This window comes from Melospiza melodia, chromosome 8, assembly GCF_035770615.1.
Source record: "Melospiza melodia melodia isolate bMelMel2 chromosome 8, bMelMel2.pri, whole genome shotgun sequence".
Lineage (NCBI taxonomy): Eukaryota > Metazoa > Chordata > Aves > Passeriformes > Passerellidae > Melospiza > Melospiza melodia.
The window spans coordinates 10,876,664-10,894,651 of record NC_086201.1 but is presented as its reverse complement, the minus strand read 5'-3'; the positions used below and the strand labels follow the sequence as shown (position 1 = coordinate 10,894,651).

At 41.4% G+C, this 17,988-nt stretch overlaps 1 protein-coding gene across 4 annotated transcripts in view; it reads right to left on the bottom strand.

The window, feature by feature from the left end:
- The window catches only part of SEMA5B (semaphorin 5B), a 267,003-nt gene that overhangs the window by 174,028 nt on the left and 74,987 nt on the right, over positions 1-17,988 (bottom strand). For all 4 annotated transcript variants that reach the window (XM_063161768.1, XM_063161767.1, XM_063161766.1 and 1 more), the window contains one exon: positions 9,198-9,258. The gene's annotated coding sequence lies outside the window, so the exon portion shown is untranslated. The remainder of the gene's footprint in view (positions 1-9,197; positions 9,259-17,988) is intronic.

The following is a 17,988-nucleotide window of genomic DNA, read 5'->3' as shown; positions in this document are numbered from 1 at the left end:
CCACATCCAGTATTGGGGGATATTGATCTCTTGATAGTGCATCACATCTTCCAGGAAAAAGGGCAGGCTACAAATAGAGAATTCCAGTCTTGGGAACCACATTAGGATTCATTTGAGAAATAAATTTATTGCCAGGTAGCCTTTTAGATCCATCAGCCTCCCACAGTTCCTCTGTTGATATTTTCTCCAACAAACAGTGAATATCCTCCATGGGTCAAGAAACATCCTTATGCAAATGGCACTACTGCAACTTGCATTTTCAATTATTAATATTCCACTTCCCATCTTACAAATGTTTTCAGAAAAGGAGGAAAGCAGAAGCTCATTCCCCTGGGAACAAAACCACCAAATGTGATACCTTACTGAGTTAGGAAAGAGATGTCATATTATGCTAGCAACATTTCTGTTTCTGCATTTCATTTCTCTCTACTGATTAAAAATTACCAATTCTACCCCATTTTTTCAGCATAGCTGACAGCACTAGGCTTATGCTAAATGAAATGCATAGCACTATCATTAGCACTATAACTTGGAAGGAACAAACTTATAATTATTACATTATTTTTCCTGATTTATTTTCCAGGAATCTCAGATTTCATGACAGGGACTGGCTTTGCTCTGAGGTCCTGCAATGTCAGTGAGAACACTGCAGTCCATGCTGCTTTTAAGCATTAACAGAGGAAATGGTCTAAATTAGCCAGTTTGCCATGGCAGCAATAGTAGGTTAGGAAAAAAACCCAGACAGCTTCAGTAAGATGAAATAAAACAAAAACACAAAAAGCAAACTATTTAATGAGAGCACGGGCTATTTCAATAAATCTAGTTATTTGATAAGCAGACTGCCACTGTCAGCCTTTTATCATCTGTGAAAATGCATGATGGATCTTTTCTGTTTGCTTACAATTTCAGACCTTCCCCTTCTGATCAACATCAGTATTTTGCTTCAGTGCCTCTAAGGACATGGATTGCTAGCAACCATCCAGATTCCACCTTTCAGGAAGACTGACAACACAGGCATGGCTCAGTGCTGTGTACATATGGCACACAGACTGGGTAGTTCAAGGCTGCTAAATGTTCAGCCTCTTCTGAGTTTGCCTAAAGGGAATGAAAACGGCTCCTGCTGAGAGTGCATGCACCTAAAGCTGTAACAAACATTTAGTTTTAGCTTCTCTGAAAGAGAATTAGTCTGTGCATTCTGCACTACCAGTTCCTACTGCTGCTGCTCAGATGAGGTGATTTGGTGGGTTATTAATTCCCATATTAACGGTGAGCTTCCCCCACAATGCTGAAATATAGGGTCCTGAGTGTGTTTCAGTCCTACTTTCCCACACTTCTTTCAATTCTTTCATAATAAGCAGATAAAGTCATTATTTGGATGAAAAGGACTTCAGGCCAACACAGACTCACAATACTTTATCTAGCTTTGTGATTCAACTACACATTTTACCTTCTGTGTAAAATAAAACTTGCTCAAAGAAAAAAAAAAAAAGCTAGAAAATAATTTTAAATGTACAGCAAGTTCCAGGGAAACTGCTGAAACAGCTACATCCTGTATGCACTGTTTGTTTGTGCTGAACCAGTTAGCAGGAGAGAAAGGCTCAGATAGGATTTTTAGACTAGGCTGGTGAAAAATGTTTCACTCTCCAACAGAGTTAATTTGAAAGGATTATTTCTCTGCTACAGTCTGAGAGAGCAATGTTGCCAGATGTCATGAATCCAAAATGCTTTATCTAAATCATAAGGTACTGCCTGAAATCATGTGTACTTTAGGTACCATGCAGCCTCTTTCTGTCCTTTTCCTGAAGTTTAGGTGTAAAGCTCAGAGGTACTACTGAAGCAACCCCAGAAAACTCTATGGAGACTGAAACTTCTTGAACTGGAGCAAAGCAGAAGGAACTCCATCAGTCAGCTCTTTAGTACTGACATTTATCTCATTTATGCTGGCTAAGGATCCAACTCTACTATCTACAGATTGAAAGATGCTAAAAAAAGGACTATTTCTATATGCTCTACCAAATATAAAATATGTGAGTGAAATGTAGGCAGAGATTCATCTCACCCTACTTTATTCACCTAGCTAAGCTAGGCTGCAAGGCCTTGGTACGTCAGCAGGAGGAGATGAGCAGTCCCAAAGGTCACCTCTTGTCACCCATGGGAAGGCCCTTCTGGTGAGTCACCCTCTGGAGATCCTCATCTCCTTCCTCCACTACACAACAAAACTGGGTTATGACAGACTGTCCCAATCAGTTGTAACAAAATAATCTGATAGCTACATGAAATACTGATCCTCCCCTTTTTGTCCCCCACTATTTTTGTGTCAGCATAAATCCACTGATTTCTGCAAGGTTATTCACACTCAGATCCATCCGGCCATAATACTGTCCATAAAGTCATGTTCACCTGGACTGAAAGCTGCTGAGGACACTGATTTCAGTTGTCCTAACTTCCCTCGAAAAGGTGCCCAAAATGCAAGAGACTCACAGATCATCCTTTATATAAGGCTTTCATTACTTTCATCCAGGTTTTACCTCAACAAGAAGTTTGGTTTGACACCAGACAACTCTACCACAAAATCACTGAGAAATATAAAATACTGTAACAGCCCCTCACCATAGGATGAATTGTCCTGGATGTGAAGCATTCACATCCAGATATTGCTCACACTTCACTGCATCACTTACAGTGAATTTTGCTGAAATTTTTGAGAGTTAATAAGCTGCCTGCTTCTCTTTCAGTGTTCAACAGTGTCAAGTCTGTATAGAGAGAGGTACAGAAACAGTATCTGATCTAAAGCTAGAAACTAAAGAGCTTATTTCCCTCATCTGGTGAAGAATCCAGTAAGCCTCTTAGGCATGTGGTTGAAACCATAGTAAGGACAGTATAACCTCTCCTAGAATTGAAGGATCAGAAATAAAGTAAGAAACAAGAGGTAAACGAGTTGCTAGCGTATGCTTGGGGAGAGCTTTAATCAAAGGTGCTGGTAATAATTGGGAAGGTCCTGCAGCACTCACTTCATACAGGGAATGGCCTGGGACTGTGCCCAGTCTGGACTCACTTGGGGCTGATTCCACCTTGAGCACCTCTCTCTTCCCCATCTGCAAAATGGTGATAACTCCTTATGAATAAAAATCAGTATATGGGAGCTAAGCCTTATCCTTCATGTCTTCAGGCAGGCAGCACCCTGGGGAAATCAGTGTGGGATTTTCCAGGCAAAAGGTTTGAGGGCAGAGCCCAAAGCTGTGGGACAAAGCCTGCAAAAGGAGGAAGGGGTGACCCAAGCACCATGCCCTTCACATATCTCCTGAGTGGTGCAAAGTATTTCACATGTTTGTTGCTGCAAAGCAAAGCCAAGAGATATTGCTCCTCTACAAACACAGACATTTCATCAGAGGACATCAAAACAAGTTTTGCCTTTGTTTTGCCCTTCATAACTTAAAAAGGCATCTCCCAAACAAATAAATTCCCTTCTTGTTTCATTGTCTCCAAACATGCAGCTTCACCTGGAGCCAGTCTCTGCAGCAGCTACCATTTTGCTCCAATATGGTAAACATCCTTTCTTCCCTTCCCCCTCCTCTCCCCTTTTCTACCTGAGGAATTCAGCTGCTTGCAGAAAAACTTGAGAAGAGAGAAATGGAATAAAATGTTGGCTTCTATGGCCCAGAAATAAGAACTGAAAAAAAAGTGAAACCTTATGCCTTGTCCCCAGTGGCTCAGGGACTTGGAGCCATATCAAGGCCATGAAAACAGAATATTGCTCTTTGTTTACTAAAAATAAATAAATAAATGACTACTCACTCCTGCCCTTTGGGATATGTTTTCTAAGGAGGAAGAAATTCCCTGTGGAGTTTATTATGTGTAGAAGGGATGTGTGCCTCCCAGGGAAAAGCAGTGGGGGTAGTTTTTCCCTTGGTGATTTCTTTCCCGCCTTTATATCACTTTTTTATTAATTTTTGCAAGTCTCACTCCCCTCCCTTCTGCAATAAGCGAAGCCGCACAAAGGAACATGCAGGTAATTCAGCCACTCAAAACTACACAGCATCTCCTTTCCTATATAAACAATCAGTGTGTGGCCTGGGTTTCATTTGCGACTGTAAATGAAACAGGCCTACAACTGTGTTCATAATCCTCCTTAATTGAATTTCTGTGACAAAACCCAGACAAAATTATTACCCTCAAGTTAACAGTTTGTGCGAAGTAGCCAAGGGTTCCTGGGAAGCTTTAAAACAAATGCAGGACAAAACTGGATCCCACAAAGCAGCTATTTGGTGTTGGTACCATTTGTTTGAAGCAGGGGAGGTTTCCCTGGAGGAACAAGGTCATTTTAATATGAAGGACAGGCCAGGAATTCAACTCAGGCCAAAATAAAAAGTGAGAATTAAATAAGCTGTGGACGAGCTTGGATGTAAACCAGCACATGCTGTTCACACCACTGCTACTGGAAGGAGGTATTGGGCTGTCCTGGCTGTTTGAAGGACAGCATCATTCACAACTGGTGTGGCTCATGGGACAGTTTCACAAATCCAGAAGGACTTTAAGCAACTGTTAGGTTTGTGTTGAAGTTCACACCCCATTGAAAGGGTATCTCCTTTAAAGCTTGCATGTAATAATTTCCTTCAACTAGATCATCAGTTCTGTGGTAAATAAGCAGAGACTTAGTAATGATGTCAGACTGCTGGTAAAATATCTAAACTTACTTCTAAAATGTGAGAACCACTGTTAAATGAAAGCAGCGATGCAAAAAGGGCACTGTCCTGCAGGGCACTCCCACAGTTTGCAGAAGAAAAGAATTAAAGCCTTTCCTGTTACCCAAATTTAGTGTTTGTTTTTCTTTAGATGATACAGATGTTTTCTTGACAAATTGGGCAAAGTTGATGGGAACAGAGACGTCTGTTTGCAACAGCTAATTTTGTGTGTCATTGCCATGTACTTAGATAAACATTCAATATTTTACCCCAAAGTACCATGTTTAAGTCATTTCTGTATCAACTGGTAACTAAAGCAAATGAGCAAAGTTATTAAGGATCAAAGCAGGCTCTCTATGCTTCAGTTTACACAGTTGATCAGAGCAGGGAAAACCATGTCATCCCAAGGCAGTGCCTGCCTGGGTTACTGCCCCACATGCTCACAGAAGTTAATAACCTTTGCATTTTAAGCAGAAGGCAAGGCTATGAGGGAATGGGGAAGGCTGAGGTAATGGAAATAGAAATCCTACAACTCCTCAGTATGCGCCCATGTCTTGTGTGTTACCCAGCCCTTCTTTGCAGGCAGAGCTGATGGAAATTTAGGGGTAGAGGAGGCTGGCAGGGCCTCATGTTAAAATTTCCTCCAAGTAAAATATTGCTATAGGTGATTAAATGAGCATTCCAGTTCAGAGACAGGCAGGCAGAGACCAGAACTCATTTCCACAGACCTCTGTGCCACTGCAGGATAGTGGGTCTCTGTCCCCACCCTCACTTGCAAGGCACAGCTGACATAATGAGGGACCTCAGAAGAGTTTCCAGGAGACATGTCCACTCCCAGAGATCCAGAGGGGTGACAATCGGGTGCTACTGCTTTCTTCAGTGCCTCTGCTGTGCCAAACGTTTCAGCAGTTGCATTAATACCTGGCTTTGAGAGATTGCTCATTAGCCCTTGGGTCCTGTGCCACTTTAAGCAACCTTTTCAGAACAACTTTTTTATAGTTTGTGTGCTCTGTTTTTCCTCAGGCCACAAGTTAAACACACTGAACAACACTGGAGAAAGAAATAAACACTGAGTCAGAAACAAAAAGATGCATACATACATGCCTAATATCCTCCCCATACACACACACATACACAGTCAGGGCCAGAGATCAATGTTTTCAGGAAAAGGCATGAGGGAACAAATTATCACAGTGCTTTGTCAGTGGCGGCAAAGGAAAGAAAAAGGAACATTCAAAAGGGTGATGAAATGTTTCAAGAAAAAGCAATATATTTTTATGTACTTGTAAAATCCATTGGCAATGACTTCTGGTTAATTGGTTCCATCTTATTAAGCTAAAAATGTATTTGTAAAATCCAGACATATTCAAGCATAAGTCCAATTTCTTCACCAAAAGCCAATACACCATTTCAAAAAAGAAAATTCAGCAATACAAACCATTTTCCATTAGCCTGAAATCACAGCACTCATATTGGGAAGAGAAATGGATAGAGTGCTTGACTTCTCTAAAAGGCACTTTGGAGAAATCACGTAACTCATTCACCCCAAAACTGCTGTCCTCTTTCTCCCTGGCCCTGTGAAAATGGATGAATATTTTGGCCCAATTATGCAGTGATTTATAAACTAACATTCTGCTATCTTTCCTTGCACTTGTCATGTTCGACTTTTTCCCCTTTATTAAACCACTCTTCTTCCCATTAAATAGTCCCTCTGTCTCACTTGCCAAAGAACTGCCAATGGGCCCCTGATTTTACAGAAGAATAGACTCAGCTTTACCAATGGAAAAGGGCCTTTAATGTACCATGGACACAGCACAGTGAAGCATGGAAATTTGCCTGTGTTAATGATGCTACTTCACAATGATCAGGAAAACAAAAATCTCTAATAGCTAAATGACACCCAGTCCTTCTGCAGCCTGTTGAATTCAAAATCAGTGGGAGCAAAACCCAACATCCTTTAGGAGATGAGCTAAAAGTGGTTGCAGTTTTTCTTTTCTTTACCCTCAAATTCCTGATTGGTATTGAATCACTAAAATGGGTGATTTGGTGCTGGGAGCAGGACAAAAAAAGCCCAAACCAAGTGTTTCAAAATGTTTTAGCAGCTCAAAAGCAAGTGGAGAAAAATTTATGAACATTTATGTAAATATTTTTGGACATACATTACACTGGCATGATTTTGTGCAAAATACCACTACAAAACAGGACTAAAGTATAATTCATAATTTTCTCTTTTTTAGGTGAAAAGAGGAAGCCATTACTGTGGGAAGGACAGAGCAGCAATCTGCACGTGCCATTGCTTACTTCTGAAGATACTCCAGCTCCACAAAGCTCTGAGCCCTTGAGTGCTAAATTAACCCCAAGAAATGTCTTCAGCCACAGTTCTCATCAGAAAGATTCTTAGACCTGGGTTCCCTGGGCTGCTGGCTGGGCAAAGCACTGATTGCTTTGGCCAGTCAAAGAATCACTGCTCCAAAAGTCAATCTTCAAATACAGCACATAAAGCTACTCCTTGGAGAAACTCGCTCTCATGTTTGGCCAAACACAACAGGCAGACCAGCACCAGCTTTGATGACATTATTTGGAGTGCACAAGAAGGGAACCAGAGATCATATGGTGCATGTTTGGTAATCCTTCGGCACCACTGAAAGCTTGGAGAATAGACTCAAACACAGGTTTATGAAAAAAAGATTAACAATATTTACAATATTGCTCATATAAGTTTCCAGGGATGGAGGGAGTGATTTGTCATCTAGTTGCAGTTCTGTAGATTTTGTAGCTGTCGGATTGGCACACTCCACATGTTCCTTGTCCAAAACTTTCTGGTACAACTGTGCAAAACAGGAGCAGGACTTGAATTCAAGAGTGGCTGAGAATATAGGACCAAGCCATTTCAGTTTTATCTCCATTTCATTTCACAGACTCACACAGAATCATTTAAGTTGAAAAAGACCTCTCAGACCATCGAGTCCAACCTGTGACTGACCTCCAACTTGTCAACCAGACTATGGCACTGAGGGCCACATCCAGTCATTTCTTGAAGTCCTACAGAGATGGTGACTCCACCACCTCCATGGGCAGCCCCTTCCAATGCAATCCTTGTCAAGGCATTTTTCAATCCATCATGTTCATTACTTAATAATCCCTGAGCTAAGCAAAGCCTTGGGCCCTTCAGTGATCACATCAAGGGAGGCTGCAGATCATCCTTCCTCTGCCCTTATCTAAAGCAACAACAACACAATAAAATGCCATGTGAGCAGAAAGGCCGGAGGAGCTCACACAGCAAAGTTTCTTTCTTGGTGTCTCTCTTGATATCAAACTGCTCCTGTGAACAGAACTGCTCATCTATGGGATTGCCAACACCTAGAGATGGTGCAAGGTGCTTGTCATAGCAACTTAAGTATTATCCATGATTGTCCCTCTAGATTTTTCAAGAAGGGTGCACAGGCAAAATCATTATATCCATTAATTTTAAAGTAGTGATACCTCTTTTGCTTGCTACTTGCCAGGCAAGTATAACCACCAAGGTGTGCAGCTATTAAATGCCAACCACAGTTCCTACCACCCTTTTTTGTTTTTCATCTTCCTTTCACTGTGCATTTTCCTCAAGATCTTTCTTCCTTGATCTTCTTGAGGAAAATGGCCTCCTTTATTGATTAAATTACAAATTCCAGTGCCGGATGATTGAGTTATATGATAACACCTGACGAAAGACAATTGAAATAAATGGAAAAATTAGCACACTCTTTATTACAAAAGGTTTGGATGTTGAGTGGCTGAATGAATTAAATGGAGATTGAGCAGATCAGAGAGAATTGATTAGGAAAAACAATGCAGAATTCAGAAAAGAGATACCAAAATTAGCACCTTACTAATTCACCTTTGAAAAAAGATGGAAAAAGTTGAGAAGGAGAAGGAAACTGTATCCTTTTCATGCATTCACAACCAAGAATTGCCCAAAAGCAATCTCTGTGATTGCTTATATCAATGTGAGATATTTCTATGATAAGACTTTTAGGATACTGAAATCTGACATCAAGTTACCAAAGGCCAACAAATACATGACCAGGTCAGCAGCCCCCAGGGTTCATTTGTTCAGTTTCTAGTAGGCCTTTTTAATTAGCATCACAAGCACAGGAAGGTTCTGTGCCTGGGAACCAATGGCATGCCAGCTTTTGGTAAAGTATCACTGCACTTTATTCACTGCTCACTGCTAATGAGATATTTTTAATTTTGCCTGCTTGTGACATTTCCTGCAATACTGGCAGATGTCTTGGGCTTTCTTCCTGCAGATTAGGCAACCATTACTGGAGTTTTTAGATTAAACGAGAAGCTGATAAAGCAAAGCATCTAAAATGGCATGATTGACTTGGAAACCATGTCTGCTCTCAGTGACTTCCCTGCAAGCTTGTTGAGAGGTAGACAGGGTCTAGCAAAGATGAGTTCTAGCAAAACTCTGGGAAGAATATAAACACAGCTCTAAAACAAGGGCTTGAAAACATGATATTATTTACTTACAGCTTCTGCATTACTGAAGTGTCATATTCGAAGTCATGCTCCAGGGAGAATCTTAAGTGACCTGTGGAAACACCAGAAAACCATTTTTTAGTGGATATCTCTAACTACGCCTTCTAACAGATACGGGAGAATTTTGACATTGTTTGGAAATCAAATGTAATGTAAATATTATTTAAGTTTAACCACAAAGCAATGTAAAAATTTTTCCTTAATGCTTACCCGAAGGTTGCTTCAAAACTAGCTTTAGCTGCAATTATTTGCTTCCTGCAAAAAATCCTAGCCCACAGATTGGGTAGCAGAAAATGTTTGTGGAAACAATAAATATTTTAACACAATCAATCCTTCTGAGAAATTTTGCAGCCCTCTCTGAACTTTTCATAATCCTAAATGCTTCATCCTCAGAGAAGAGATGAGGAATCACTCTTGTCCCAGTTTCCAAGTGGGAGATTTGCACCAGTGAGAAACATAAGCCGTGAACTCATATCTTACTCCTCACTGCAATGCTCTCTTTGGGAACACTCCTGTCCCCACTATCCATCACCTGCCTCACCATTCACTCCTGCTGGAGTTCACTGCACCTTCCATTCCACCAGTTGAACTACAGATGTGCTCAGGTTTGTCAAGAATTACTTGAATTGCTCAAGTAAATGCAGGAACTGCAGGCAGATGATGTGTGAGTGCAGCCTACACTTTGCTCCCAGACTCACAGCAGGCGTGGCAGGGCAGAGAGCCTCTACACTGGCTGTGAGCCATAAATCCCCTCTTTGAAACACCAAAAGCAAAGCTCAGAATGAACACATTTGCTCAAGAAACCCACATCTGAAAGGTTATTCTCACTGTTTTCACCCTTATGTCTTATCCAAGCCCCACAACAAGTCTCCTGAAAGTAAAAAGGCAAAAATTATGGAAAATTCTAACAAATTGTAGATTAGTTTGTACTAATTTATCCTTTAGTTATGGCAGCACCAAAAAGCCTACCCTGTGCCTGATCTCTTTGCATAGAGCACAGTGCAGACATTGGCTGTGGTAGTCTCTGCTCCCTGGAGCTCACCAGCAAGAAATCAAAGAGCTAAAATTGTAGGCAGGGAAAAGACAGACAGTAAAAATTGGAGGACACTTCTGTACAATGGCTTGTGAACACAAATCCCACTCAGCCAGTAAGAAATGAATCACTGTGAAGAGATTCTGACCCTGCTACCCATTATGCTCAACAGACAAACTCAATGAAATAATTTATCTAGTTATTTACATGGCTTCCATTAGAGCAATGTCTGAACATTCACAAACCAGATGGGTTTTTCCTCACTGTGCTCCTGAGAAGGAGCACATGCTGCTAACACTACATGATAGACAAGGAGTAGAGATAATAAGACAAAATGCTTTTTCCAGGGAAACTAGTATCTGATCTGACAAAATTCTATATAATGCCAGAGGGCCTCTGTAGGTTAAGGTGCTGCTCTCAGGGACAGGCCATCAGGCCTTAGCCATAGGCAGACTTCTTACCACCCTGGTAATTATTTTTTGAACAATGGCTTCTGTACAGTATGAATCAGGAAAAGTGAAAGAGAAAAAGAGAAAGGGAGGGTAAAAAGGGAAAATAGGAAAAAAAAACATTATAAAGGAAAGACATGATAAATGTAGCACCATCTGAAAAAAACCAAACTGCAGAAACAGAGGAACCAGTCACGCAGTTCACTGAGAGGACTGAAGCAATTGTTTCCTTCAAGAAACCTCATTCATCACATTTCCATAACCCAAAAAAGGCTCTCACAGTCCTCTCGTTCAACACATTAAGACTAACATGCATACACACTCTTCACATTTCCTTCTTTCTCCTATCAGTCTTTTCCTCATGGAAGAAATCATAGGAAAGGGATTTCTGCAGCTGTTCTGCCAGGGCTGAATCCTGAAGGTGGGACATCCAAAGGAGCCCAGGGATGATAGAACACCCACCAAAAGGACTCAATCTTCACTGTCAGATAACTCCTGCTTCTTTAAAATGGTGACAGTGGAAATGCTCCTTTGGTGATGTCCAAGGAGGCAGCTCAGACCCCAGCACACCAGCTTGTGAGAAAACAAGATCCATCTGTTAGCTCAAACCTCCAGGACTGGCAGGTAGTCTTTCCTATACAGAAAGTCACTGGACAGCACAAACTCTAAGTTTCATCAGCAGAAGAATTCTGGTCTGCACACTGCCTCTCTAAACATAATAGCTCCCCTTTGGCTAGAGAATTGAGGATTCCCTAAATGAACCCTTTGGTCTGCAAGACACTGAGCCTTCTCCTGAAATTTCTTCTCAGACATTTGAATTCCCTGCTGGGCTACTGTATGAAACCTTTCTCATCTCTCCATTAAAGCAGCAGATAGATAGATGGGATAGTCTTCATCTTTCAGGACTCTTGAAGTTCATTTCCCATCAATTTTAACAGGAATGCTCAGAGCTCCTGTTAAGTTTAAGAGAACCAAAGCTATAGATTGTGCTCAGTCAAAGCCAGGAGAATCCCAAGCCTGGTAGTCCCTCCACAGGCTGCCATCAGTTAAAAAGAAGCAACATAATATAAACAACAGTATAATGGCCAAACTTCCCCCTCCACACATGTTGCCAAATCATTTTTGAAAACTCTTCAAGCACTGGTTTTTATAGTCCAGTAAGTGCTGTTAGTGGAGATAGAGCTGTACCAGAACCACCGCTGGGTCTAAATGTCTTCTCTTTATTAATGGGTTTTATTCTCTCTTCATTGCCAGTCAAAGGCAACAAGGTGTTATTGCCCTTTTGCAAGCTATAAAAATTCTAACACAGCAGATGGATTACACACCTCACCCAAGGTCCCTTGGGACACCCACATTTGCACAGAGAACTGATCCCAAAATGCCACATACCCAGTGCCCTGCCTTTCCCTCCAGCCCAGCCTAATTCTCTGAATTTCATGATGATTCAAAAGTCTATTTAAAGCCTACAGCTATGGGTGTGTGCAAAATATTAAGGCTGAGCCAAAAAGTTGACTGAATTCTTGGTAAGAGTGAAATTTTACACAGAGCTGGGAGGATTTACCCTGACATGGAAAAAAGGTGGCATGTGTCAACTGGGTTATGATGTGAACCCCCAAGAAGATATAGCAGCAATGCCAGTGTCCCCTTGCCACACTCCAATGGTACCCACACAGCTTAGCACAGCTTTCCCAAGTCTGCTCCTTGCTTGTACAGCAAGTGCTGCTATGAAACAGGAAAAAAGCAGATGCAGAGGAAGAGCTACTAACACCTCTTGCAGTTTCCAGTGTAAATGGAGTGGCCAGGCATAGTTACACACTGAAATGAAGCAGCCAGGAGAGCTGACAAGGTTCACAGACACACAGCCATGGTTTACTACTCAAACCATTCTAAGCTCTTTAGGTAAGCTTTGTTATTACAGATGGTATTGCATGCCCTAGATCTGATGTCCAGAATGGGGTTGCTCTCTGTAATCCTTCAGAGGCTGCTTATAAATCACAGAATGCTTCACCTCTTGACACATGGCACTAATAGATGATAATGTAAATGGTGCAATGTTTTAACCTTAACAGGCATTTGCTTAGGTTATTTTAGACAAAAATGAGGTCAGGAACTGTGGTCACGAGCCTTAATCTCAAAGAGCCTGTCTGGAATCAGCTGGAGCCCTCTGGCTTGTGCAGCAAGCAAAAGGCTGAGGGTGCAAAGGGGGAGTGGGCTCTGCTGTCCCACTCCTGCACAGCTGCACCCCACAGTGCCCCTGCACCTCCCAGGACCCTCCCAAGACACTGTGCCTGTAGTAGACAGCAACTGCAGTATAATAATTGCTGTGGAAATGATTCTGAAGGCATCAACCCCTAAACACAGAAAGTAAACAAAATCTGCTTCTGTATGAGCTCTTCCACTTTTCTCAGGCATCTGAGGGAAGTCCTTTATAAACCATGAGATAAGAGCAGACTCGCTGTTCAGACTGCATATCTGCCTGGTTCCTTAGATACCACCAAAAGCCCAAAGGCACAGCTTGGCATCTCATCCCCTTCTTATAAACTCTTTCAGAAAGTTACAGCTGATTTTGACACAAAGATGATGAGAAATGGGGAGCTATTTGTGCCATTCTGGAGAACATGCCAAACCCTGTATTAACACCCTCAACCCTGTTAAAAACAAAATAAAGCAAAAAAACCCCAACAACCAAACCAGCAAAAAGCAATCCTTCTGTTTGCTACTGATTAGGCAGCCGAATTAAAACTGATGAAGTGATTGGATAGGATCCAAAGCTGTTTATCTGCACATAAATCACAGACATGCTTTACTCAGCCAGTATGGATTTACTGAGCTAGAGGAAGGACCTCGTACTCAGAATGCTGATTATTACAGCAATTAAAATATCAGTGAAGCAAACATTTTGGGTAGAAAGCTGTTAGGGGTTACTAGAGAAATCATTCCATTATATATGAATTCAATCAGGCTTCAAATTTTAAAAAAAGGGAGTTTTAATAGAGGGTTTCTTTTTTCTGATTAAGTATATGTTGCTAGAAAAATCAAATTCAAACAGAGAAAAGGTACAAAATAGCTAGCTGGACATGCCAAAGGAGATTAGAAAGGAAGGCTGATACATATTTTATGATCACAAGGGAATAAAAAAAATAAATTGAGAGATGTACTGTCAAACCAGACACAGTGTTAATAGCTAAAGTATATGGCAGTAAGAACTGCTGTTCCCACAGCTATTAATGTAAAACTGAAAATGTGGAGCAAGCTGCAGCAAAGGAAAATAAATCACACCTTTTTTTTTTTTCAATTTGAAAATATATATAAAATAAATCCCTACCCCCATCACTCACTCTCTGCATCCCAACCCCTCGACACCAAGACTGTCATTTCAGCAAGCTACAGCTTCCAGGCAAGTGAGACAAGTGACAATTTCTTCCTATTAATCATTGCTAATTTATTTATGCAACTTTTCTACTTATGAGAATCATTGGCCTGGAGATTATTTCCTCTTTCCCCTTTGAGTCCTGAGAAACTATTTAACATGGGAAGCAGTTAAGGGGGGTAAAGAGGGGAGAGTGTCATGTAGCCAAGTTACGCATCCCAGCTGGAATTTGGGATGATGTCTTGCAGTTCTGGCTCCTCCAGCCAAGTTTCATACAGGAAGCACGGGCGTGCCAAGGGCGCAGCAAAATCCATGGAGCCAATAAACAGCACTTGAGTCCATTAACACACTCCTGCTGTGGATCCCTGCACAAAAGCTCAGCCACCTTGCAACCAGCTTGCTGGTGAGGTAGCCAACAACTTGCACAGGGGAAAGGTTCAGGAGCCAAGGGATCCTCTGGTGAAGCCTCACAGATGCAGAGTGTGTGTGCATGTGGGATGTGTCCAGAGCCCTGCCAGAAGAGGCAAACACTGCTGATATATAAGGCTTATATGGAATAGTGGCCATGGAAGGTCATGGTGTCACTGGTGAGGTAAAAGGTAAATTGCTGTGAAGAACTTCACAAGGCCCCTGAAGACAACTCACTTCTTGCCCAGAGGGTCCTCTCCAAGCCTGGGATGGGTCTGGAGGTACCACAGAGGAGCAGGCATCCCCATCAGTTCATGCAATTTTTGCCGATCCACAACAACCTGTTTCAGCTAGGAAAAAGGCCTAGGAAAACATTCTAAAATTTGTAGATTAAAATTTTGTAATGCATGCATTACAAGTCTGATTGTTATTTCAAAGCTATCAGTAGCAAGAATAATTTCACCTACCATAGAAATACCTCCATGATAACTTTCTAGAGTAAGAGATAACTTTGCTGGGAAGTAGCTGACAAATAACTTGACAGATTTGTCAACTATTTTGGAGCCATCAAGATAAAAGGCTTTATATGTTGTATGATTTTTTTATGTATATATATAAAACACTTTTATTGGACTGTTGATAAAAGCCTGAGCTACAAAGGAACTTTTTCCCCCAGCTGAGAAAAGGCAAGCTGCTAGACAAATCAGTTCAATCTCTGCCTTTCAAACAATATAAAGCAGTATAACTTTCAGGAGTAACACCTCATCTGTTTTTTTCTCCAGACTGCCTATCAGGAATCAAGCATTAAGTAAACATTTGAAAAGTGTTCCTCTGAGAGCAAAGGTTTAGATTTGAGTCACAGGATCCATTGAAAAGAAAAATTGCTTCTGTGCATTGGGACAGTGCCTTCCCTTCTGAAAAGTTTCTAAAAAGAGCAAATGGAGATAATCTTTTTACAAGGTATAACCCATACGGAAATTCATTATTCTTTCCCTTTAAAAAAAGACAAGATATTTCAGAAAGTGAGAATGGAATCACTATTTTAAAACTATTAAAAATATGCAGAAGATTTTCTAACAACTATAGCCAGTAAAGGCATGGTTAAAGTGCTTTATCATGGTCTTAAGTGAAGCTCTGATTGATGAGAACATGAGATAAACAAAAGAGGAAAAGACATAATAGAGCCCTAAATCACTAAGAGTATTTAATCCAGAAGTGGGGGTATATATACCCAGTGACTGTTGATTAAATATTTTAAGGATCTATTCTTCTCCCAGCACAAAACACTCGCTAGAGTGGCTTCAGCACTGCAGCTCCCTGAAGGCTGCATTACTGCTCGTTAGCCCCGTGCAATCACCACTGTGGATGCAGAGCTGAAAGGAATCATTGTTCCTGCTGCACAAAAGCTAAACTGAGCCTCCAGGGAAGGTGAATGATTTGCAAAGGATTTTACAACAGACCAGTGGCACAGCTGGGGGAAGGGGGGAACCCCAACTTACCAGCCAGTGCTTCCCAGACACAATTCCTCATTGCTTGCAAGAACACCCTGAAGTTAGGCATTATTTTCCTTCCTACCTTTTCCATACACAGACATGACTATTAACTTCAGACTGTCACCAAAACCATGTACATATCCATGGAAGGTCACAGAGGCAGGGCCCAGGATAGTGCTGAAGACAATACTTAGCTCTAGGTTCTACTTTCAAAAGCTGTGAAAGATAAACTCTTTCCTTCAGTAGAGTTAAACTGGAGATGAAAGTTTGATCCTAAAAGGCCTAAACTAGACCTACAGCTGCTTGGCAATAGTCATCTGTCATAGCCAACACTAGTCCTGAATTCAGTCTGATTACACAGCATTGAGTATGGCAGGCACCTGAGGACAGAGCACACTGGATACAGAGGCAAGGCAGGGTAAGTCATGGAGCCAGAAAAAATGCCCTGGATGGTCACACCAAGCTGCACACCAAGAATTTTTTAAGATTAATTAAATCACTAAGATTAATTTAGGCGATTAGATGAGTCAAAAATTCAGAGGGAGCTGTTTTTTCCCCTCCTTTGGCTACTCCAAGAGACCTTTTAAGGGACAGGTGATCTTTTTAACATATAGTTATTGTTCTCATTAGCACTAAATCCATGAATATGAATATGAAAAGAATTCAAGGAGAGACAGGAAATGACTGCAAACATTTTTAGTTAAATGAAATTCCTATTCTTCCTGCAAAGAGTACAGCTGCACCATTCTGGAGCAGAAGGTACCACTCTGGGCAAGCAAGATCAAAGAAGTAAAAGCCACTGAGCCAAGTTCACCTTTCTCATTGTTTCTTAGCCAGACCCAGGATACTGAGAGCAACTCTGCCCAGGAAATCTCCAACATGACTCTTTTCTGATTAAAGCTTATCTGTTGACATTGACACATCTGGTCTTTTGGTTTTGCCAGGTCTTTCAAAGAAGAGCTGTGAGGGGACCAAGCCTGTACTGCTGGTCCTGTCACTGCTCAGCTTCCCACCAGCTCACACTGCAGGACATAGGCAAAACAGCAACAGGGCCAGGGCTTTTACAGGCCAGTGCACAGCCAGGCCACAAACCAAAGTACTGGAAGTACAGGCAAATTTTAAGGTCAAACTCATGGGGCTTTTAGGATCCCTGATATGCAGTCAAACAGTTCTCAATAAAATAACTTTCCTCTGCCCCTAGACTGCCCAGGGTACAGGAGAGACTTGCTCGAGCAAGCCTCTGGAGCATAAGGAGCACAAGGAGCACAGGACTATCCCTTTTTTCTCAAGGCACTGTGGCACTTGGTCCCTCTGGATGTGTATTTTTTTCCAGCAGCAGAGTTAGGCCATATGATCCCATTCTCCCTTGTGAGATGACCAAGTTTTGCTCAGTATAGCCACCTGCAAAAGAACAGTGTATCTGGGATTTCTGGGGCTTTCTGAACACGTCTCTGCAGACTGCTGCCTGCTAATGGCACCACTTGATTGATTGATTCCTGCAGCCTCCTTCATGTCTCCTCTCTTTCACAGGACTCCCAGCCTGGGAGCTGTCTGCAGGACTGAAACTGACACTTCCCCTGGAAAAACATCTTCTGGACCCATTTGTCTTTGCCAGACAGACCAAAGGGAAACAAATCAACATGATTGGACCAGATCAGTTGTTCTGGAAAACTCTATGTTGGGTCCATCATTCTACAAAATCAGACAAAAAATTTTATCTTTCTGTTAGAATAAAAAATTTATTTTCAATAAGGAATTTAAAAATGCCTTTCCATTTTCCAAACTTAAACTACAACCTTTCCAAAGTGGAAACTCTTCCTAGTTTCAGACAGCATAAAATAAGCACAAACTATAAATAGTACCTTCTTGTACTTCTTCTGTGTAGTGCTTCTGTGGAAAATTTGTTGAGTTTTTGTGGGATATATTCTAGGACCAAACTAATCAATTTCCACTCAGCATTCCCCTGCTTATACTACATCACATCTATCTGTCCTGACTGAGAAGTAGTAGGTTCCTGTGTAACAATGAA